General features: G+C 39.7%; 1 long non-coding RNA gene across 1 annotated transcript; it reads left to right on the forward strand.

Moving 5' to 3' along the window:
* Nucleotides 1-124: 124 nt before the first annotated feature.
* LOC123521122 lies at nt 125-1,746 on the forward strand. Its single transcript, XR_006679599.1, has 2 exons — nt 125-206; nt 1,714-1,746. It is a non-coding gene; the product is annotated as an uncharacterized LOC123521122 (long non-coding RNA).
* Nucleotides 1,747-8,313: the final 6,567 nt, after the last annotated feature.

Consider the following 8,313-nt stretch of genomic DNA (forward strand, 5'->3'; position numbering starts at 1 on the left):
ATCTCGCCCGCTCTCTGCCCGACCGGCGAAACCCGACCCGGGCCCAATCTCCGCCATCTCCCGCGCAGGCCATGCGGGCGCTCCGGGCCCGGCCCCGCCGATGGGCTCGCGGCCGTGGCTCCTGGCAGTCGCTTGCTTCTGGCCTCCTGCTGAAGAGTTCACACGTTTGCAGAGGAATGGCTCCTTTCGTTTTCAACAGGAAGCAGGTCTATGCCGACCGGTTGCGGTTCGGTCGACTCGGACTCCTGTGGTTTTTGTTAATCTTTCCTTCTAAACGAAATTCAGTTTTAGAAAGGTCGACTTGATGTGACTTTGAGACGTCCCGGGCGGAATTTTTAGTAGACCGTTGGGTTCATGGGTTTAGTTGTCAGATAACATTGGACAGGAGGGTGTCTGATGTAGATAGAAATATTTTGTAAACTACAAATTAAAATTAACTGAAGAAATATGGATTATCCGTGCTATTCTATTTCCGAGAGTCAAAATGTATTCTCATTTCAGTTTTTTAGAGATAAATTTAAGTACCATATTTTCCATTGTTTGGAGGAAATTCCTTTGTTTTAGGAAGAACATATTTTAGAACATTTGCTGCCACCTTTTACAATGATCCTTGAGTCCCCGAACTCCAAGTGTAACATCATGAAGCAGTCCAAATGATAACATTTTTTTGTGTAGCATAGTCAGTATATTTACATCTGAAACAGGTTAGCATAGACTGGTCCCACCGAGCTGCTTTCACCTTCAGTAGGGAGCAAGACAATTAAAAAAACATACATGTAAAATGTTTATGTGCACACTAGTGTAGTAAATCATTTGTCTCAATGCTGCTCCTCGGCAAATCTACAAAAGAGAATAGGTGTATTTCTTCGATAGTTAAATAAGTGGTAAGAATAAAGTACTCATGAAATATCAGACGAATGGATAATTGCAAAACTTATCAAAGCTAAAAGCTAGGTTCCCAAACAAGGTTGACCATTGGAATCACTTGGAGACCTGGTGCAATTGAAAATCCCTGGCCGCCTTCCCCTGATTTGCTAGATTGTAAGCGGGGCCCAGTTGACTCCGATGCTTAGTAACCTTATAGGACAGAGTAGAACTGCCCCTGTTAAATTCAGACATTGTAAAACTTTTTTTTAAAACAGTTTTATTGGCACATAATCCACATATCAAGAAATATACAATCATTACTCCAAGCAATTTTAGAATATTTTTTCTTATTTTTCATGGTTAAAGTGCTTTTAAAATGAGTTGGGTAAGCACAATCAGGTCCTTACCCCTTCCTGTATACATTGCTTGCTTCCCCAACCCCAAGAGATTTTTAAGTCTTTACAGGGCAGAAAACGTCATGTCTCCTGGCACAGTGGCAAGTAGATTAGAACTGTTGACCTTGTGAGTTGCAGTCCAAGACAGCACAATGCTTAACCCCACTAGGTCACCGCCAATCTAAATCAGGTTTTTCTGATATTCTCTTTATTTTCACACTTCACTTATCTTTGTAGCACGTATGACCTTTGGTGATTATATCTTTATTTGAAATTGTTCTCATTGGACTGTAATTTCCATGAAAAGGCCCATGGGACCGTGTGTTATATTTAATTGTCCTCTTTGCACCTAGTACAATGCCTTGCATGAAATCAGAGCTCAATTAATACTTTCAGAAAGAATGTTCAACTTAGTCTGCCAAGTGATTAACTAAAACTTTTTTTTCCTTAGTGCCTTGCTTTTCATGACGTTTCCCCGCAAGCACCAACACATTTTCTGGTGATACCTAAGAAGTACATTTCCCAGATTTCTGTTGCAGAAGATGATGATGAAAGTGTAAGTAAATTTCTTAACACAGTTTATCCATTTTCTTGCTTTTTAAATGGGGAAACTAATTTTTGCCCCAATGTGGTATGACATCTTCATGAGTGAGGAAAAACAGAAAACCCTTCAGTGCTTAAATGTACTATATAAATAGTTTGAATTTGATAAATATATTCAAGACAAATATATTGGGACGTTATAAGACCAGGAATTGGTATACTCTCATTAAATTGGAGGGGGAAATTATTGAAATTCTGATAAAGCAAATGACTTTAAAGGGTGGTTTGTATGGAAGCAGTCATAAAAGAGTCACTTATCTTTGAAAGTCAAAGATCTAATAAATCATGAGCCTTTGGAGTGTAGTTGGTTACGCATTAGACAGCAATTAGAAACGTCTGCAGTTTGAAATCAGCCACTGCTCCATGGGAAAAAGATGGAACCTTGTACTCCTGTAAACAGTTACAGTCTCAGAAACTCTCAGGGGAGTTCTACCCTGCCTTATTAGTTGCTGTTCGTCAAAATTGACTTGATGGCAGGGAGTTAGTGTGGTTTGAGTTTTATCCAAAAGAGACACAGGCCGTTTATATCACTGACAGTTAACCTTTTAAAGTTCTCCAAACATACATATTTAGTGTGTCTCACAACTTGATTACAGTATTCACAAATTACAGCAGGGTTGGCAATCCATGGTCTAGGAGACCATCTGACTAAGTTTTATTGGAACACAACCACTCTCATATGTTTAGTCATTATCTTAATAGTTTGTTAATTTTGACAAAAGCCATTAGCCCCAAAGTCTTCAAATACTGACTGTTTGGCCTTTGGAGAAAAAGCTTGCCCAACCACTAAAGGCAGCAGCCCAGAAAGGCAGGAGCTCTCACTTTTAAAACGTGTGAAATTTATTACCAGAGGTTGAGCTCACACTTAATCACAACCTCCAAGCTAAGTATAACTAGTTCTTAGGCTATGTCCCTGCTAGATACTTGCTCTAATGAAATGATGGCTGACGATATGGGTGCTAAAGCAAAGTGTATTGAGAAATCACATGGGGTCGGCTATCAGAAAGAATCATAGGAGGGGTGGTGGTCTTAAAGGCTTGTCTTAACCCTATAAGTGAGGTGTCAGTTAGGTTCATCCAGAGGAAGCACACCAGCCAGTGTGAAAAGTTCCAAATTCATTATCAGGGGAAGAGGCTGTATTACAGTTTAAAATCTGAACACTTTGCAGAAGGCCATGCATGACAGTGAAATCCCTAAATGCGTTTAAAAAATTCCCACACGGATTAAGCCTCCATTGAATTCCCTCAGTCTACTGACCACAGCTGTGAATAGTCTTATCCTCAGACAGAGTGCATTGGGAAGTGTATTAATGTAGCAACAAACCAAAACCAAACTGCCATTGAGTAAATGCTGATGCACAGTGACCCCCTGTGGATTTCTGAGACTGTAACTGTTTATAAGAGTAGAAAGCCTAATCTTTCTCCTTTGGAGCTGTTGGTAGTTTCAAACTACTGACCACGCAGATCGTAGCCCAAGGCGTAACTACTGTACCACCAGGGCGCCTCAATGTAGATACAGTTAGGTTAAAATTTAACATTTGTTTCCTCTTTTGACCCATTTTTAACTTGCTTTACTTTAAAAAAAATTTCTGCTTTCTTTTGGGTTGTTTTTGTTTTATTTTGTTGGCATCTGTTTTGTGTGATTTTCTTTATATGAAATTCAGGATAGGTACGTCTGTAGAGACATTAACTAGCTTAATACTTTCTTAGGGTTGTGGCAGGGGCGGTGGCAGAAATAGGAACTAATCATAATGGATACAAGAATGAAAAAATTGTAAAATTGATTGTGGTGATGAATGCACAACTGTTTAATGTAGCCAAACCTTTGAATTGTGTGGTGCATGAACTATGTCAATAAAATAAAAAAGAGATATATTACCTGAAAAGCACAGCAAGCCTGGGACCTTAATATAGGGTGAGAAGTGGTTAAGTGGGCTTTCATCTACGCAGACCCTAGCCGACTGGCAGAATCGTGTGATTTTCATGGTTATTACACGGAGCAGTCAAGGTGTTTTGAGTGAACTGTGGAAGAAGATAGAATTGGATCTGAAATGTGTATAAATTTCCACCATCTTAGCTCTGCAAAAAATGTCTATTCACAATTGCTTTTTCCATGGAGATTTGTAGTATTGATCTACCTAGATCAGGGTTTTTCAAATTTCTGCTGCGTAACTTTTCTGTGGGAAACCTTAGGTTTCTACGTTTCTCGGGCTGTTTTCATATTCACTGTAAGATGAAATGGGCAGTATTTGTTAAAACTTTATGGAGTCATCTTTTTTGAGAGTCATTTACAGATGGCTGAATTACCTAAAAGTGAGATGAGTTAAATATATGACTACTTCTGTCACCATCTATGCCACCGAATGAAAATTTTAGAGCTGTTGACATGTAAACAAGTGATTACATAGATTTAACATAAGTAGATATAGAAGGCTGATGACTGTTCTCAACACTTGTTTCTTAAAACTGTGCCATGAATTCCTAATTTTCAGTATAAATTAATTTATTGAAAGTAAAGTCTATATATTTTACAGCATCTTTTAAGATGAGGGAGCCCAGGTAGCTTAGTGGTTGTATGTGTTGGGCTGCTAACCTGAGGTCACCAGTTAGAAACCACCAGCTGCTTGCAGGACAAAGGTGGGGCTTTCTACTCCCTGTAAAGAGTTACCGTCTAGGAAACCAACAGAGGCAGTCTTTCTGCTCTATTGGGTCACTCTGAGTCCGAATCAACTCGATGGCTCTGTTTTGGTTTTGCATCCCTTAAGATTGAGCAGAAAAAAGTGAGGGAAGAAAATACCCCGATATTCTAATAAAAAAATTAAAGATACTTCCATGATTCAGGGTGGTGGTGCTATTTGAATCACATTCCTCCTCCCCCTAATGAAACTGGTAATGTAAGCAGTATAGTGCTATGCTTGGTCTAATTTAAGATGGCAGTACCTTAAAATAGTTGCCAGAGAGACATTTAGGTGGTTTTTCCATAACAATGTTTATTTTTTTTTATCTTGGGAGGCTTGATGAGACTGGTTTATCAAGTAAAGTGTTTTAGAATCTGCAAAATTTGACAGTGGTTTCTCCCAGGGCGCTTTGAGTCTGAAGCAGGACATTTCTCTTAATGAAACGTTACTGAGCTGTCGGTTGCTTCCAGCTCTGACGGAGGTTGTCTTCAGTATCCTGAATGATCTTAGGCTCCAAGATGGCATTGTTCCTCTGCTGGTTGAGGGTGGATGCAGAAAGAGAGGTTGTCTTAAACCTCTGCTAGCTCAAGGTGGACACTGTCCCAGCAAACGAAAAGGATATTGTGATCCTTTTTATTTCTCTTTATAGGACAGAAGTGGGGAATTTGTGACTAACTCCATTCCAACTTCTGTTTGCTTTATTTTAAGCAAAAAATGCAACCTTCTCTTTACACTGTCTTATGGGACACTTATATATCAAAAGAGCACAGAAGTTCTAAGCAAAAAGGTCCTGACCAACGGATTAGTAGGCAGTAACATATTCTCCTTCCTCATGAAGAGTTTTGAGGTAAATTATGCATTCGAGATACATCATTTCAGGACAGACTGTTTAATAAATAATGCTGGGAAAATTACTATTCATATCCAGAAATAAAATTGGACGATGAGCTTATGCTTTCAGATGGAATACAAACCCACCAGACAAGAGTTCTAGAAGCCAATGTTAGGAATATTTCTATGTCCTTGGGTTGGGAAGGATTCCTTAACAAAATAAACCAACAAACCCCAGACTGAGAAAAGGCATATATGATAATTGAAGTGTGGGGAAAAGGTGGAAAAGAGTGATTGAGGAGGTTCAATCAGGAAGCTTCTGAGGAAAGGTAAATGTTCTGTTTTTGATCTGGTAGGCATGTGGGTGCTTGCTTTATAATTCTTTAAATTGTTCCTTTTAACATTCTTATATATGTGTGGTATTTTACAAGAAAAGAGAAAACAAAAATTTTAAATGAATGTTTAAAGTTTGCAGTATTTTAATTATAAGGTAGGGGGTAGAGGTTTCCCTTTTAAGTGAGAAATTACTCCTGAAACTTAAAAACTTTTGAGCACTAATTTTAAATTCAAGTCATAGTGTTCAAAGGTGAGTGTGTTTGATGGTAAATTACCACCTTATCTGGAAGAACATATTAAACCTTCAGAATGTTAATGTTTAACATTCATTATAGTTGCACAAATCATGGTATTTTAAGGTCAGAGCTTCTTATTCAAACACAGCTCTTGCCTCTAGATAGAATGTTAATTTTCAGCCAATTAACTTTCTAAATTGGAATTTTAAGGTCAGCTTTTTAACATGGGAGTCACCATTTTTACAAGGAAAGATCCACAAACCAGCTTTAAAACTGTTAACCCAAAATTAAATTTTTGACCAGCTCAGACATTGCTGGATCTGCTGTACTTTTTGGGTACTTGTAGGACTCTGTGGTCAATACTTGGCATCATTCTGGGCCATCCCGTTCCTGCTTTCTGACTCAGTCTACAGGCACCGTAGCTTCATTTGAACACAAAATCTATTAATGTGTTACCTGCTTTCTTTTCAGGCAGAAAATAAAAAGAGAAGGGCTGGAAAGAGAGAGAACCTAAACTACCGGTCCACTGCTTCTGTGTTCTCATGACAAGAGAACGAAGGTGGTGAGGGAGGGGTTAGCCTCTCACCACCATTCCAACAAGCTCGCAGTAGAGGGTGTTCTGGTTCCTGTGGCAGGGAAAGAGGGAAGGGAGAGGGACGCTTCACTTCTTATTTACTTATTTATTTCACTTATTTCTATCGCCTTAATAAGCTCCGGAGGAGTCGTGGGGGTTAAGGGCTCAGCTGTTATGGAAGGACTGGTGGTTCAAGTTCATCCAGTAGTTCCACAGGAGAAAGATGTGGCACTTTGCTCCCATAAAGATGCTCGCCTGGGCAGCCCTATGTGAGCAGGTCTTTTCTGTCACATTGGGTCCCTATGAGTTGGAATAGACTTGATGGCTTCAAACAGTGCCCAGGATGGTGAGCTCTGCTGCTCCTGCAGGATCATCCAGTGTTGTGGGAAGCTTAAGGAGAAGGTCGGGCTTCCCACTCCTGTCAAGTGGTATGGTCTCCAGAAACCCACAGGGCAGTTCTTCCCTGTCCTACAGGGACGTCACGAGTTGGAATCGGCTGATAGCAGTGAGTTTGAGTTTGGTACACTGAGACATAAATAGGATAAATAAAGGTAAGCAGTATTTGGCAAGCAATACTACCACACTGTTCAGCCTCCTCCTTAAGTCCTCAGTTAGCTGTGCTTCCTTTTGTTTGGGACAGCAGCAAAGGGGTTTTTGTGCCCCCTTGGGGGAAGATTTTCTGGGGTAGCCTTTTGACCAAAAGGAGATGATGTGAGACTTGTGAGTAAATTTTTATGGCAAAATTGTTCTTTTGCTTGATTTTAAGTATAAAGGCTAAATTTCTTTTAATTATACAAACATACATATTAACTGAACAAGTAAACCAGATGCCTAAACAAGAAAGGTTTTAATCAAGGATTAGTTAGTTAGGTTTTAATGAAGGATTAGTTAGTGATTATTTCTTCAATGTGGAAACGTGGTAATATATAGGAAAGGGTTCAATAACCTTTCATCTATTAATGATGTTGATGATAGGGTTAAAAAATGTTTTGCTAGGGGGTACCAACCTAAGTTAAGATTTTTCCAAATGATCCTTGTCTACCATCTGTATGTTGGTCATACTGTGGTGGCATGATGTGACTATATTGCTAGAAAGGAGGTCATTGAGATTTCAAATACTAGCATGGTGACCCATGGTAGATTACAGTGAAGCTCCAAACTGAAGACCAATTAGGAAAAAAGGCATGGGAATCTCCAGAAATTAGCCAATGAAAACTAAGGATCACAGCCGTTCATGGTATGGTGTACTTGTACATACATACATCATCAGGAGGGGTTGCAGGAGGTAGACCACATGTTTTGTGAAAGAGAGGGCAAACAAGGAGTGGGATACTCTTGGAGAGAGATTGGCGCAGTACAGGTGATGCTGGACTAGATCGTGTAGTGATAAAGAGGATGCCACTGGGCATTGGAATTTTGGGTTTACTAAAGGTTGCTATGAGTTGGAATTGATGGCAGCCCACAGTAACAACAATGCTCCTTTTGGTAGATTGCATAATTTTAAAATAAATTCTCTACACTTTCTTTAGAGGGGTGTGTTGACTTGGCTATTGAATGTAAGCATGAATGATATACTAGGAGGCTTTAAAGTTTTTGTGAAAAAAAATAGGAACTAAAAAAGATAATAGTCAGCACTGAAGCTGCAGCTAGGGGAGAGGGGCATGTCTGATCAGAACACAGGGGAGCAAATGAATGGGGAGGAAGAGAGAGTGGAGCACATCCTGGCCCACCAGGCCTGGAGGATGATATCCCAGCTCTGAACAGTCAATGCACAGAGTGGACCATATGGTTGAT

Source organism: Echinops telfairi, unplaced genomic scaffold, assembly GCF_000313985.2.
Source record: "Echinops telfairi isolate 266 unplaced genomic scaffold, ASM31398v2 ScPeMD7_7469;HRSCAF=8507_1, whole genome shotgun sequence".
Classification (NCBI taxonomy): domain Eukaryota; kingdom Metazoa; phylum Chordata; class Mammalia; order Afrosoricida; family Tenrecidae; genus Echinops; species Echinops telfairi.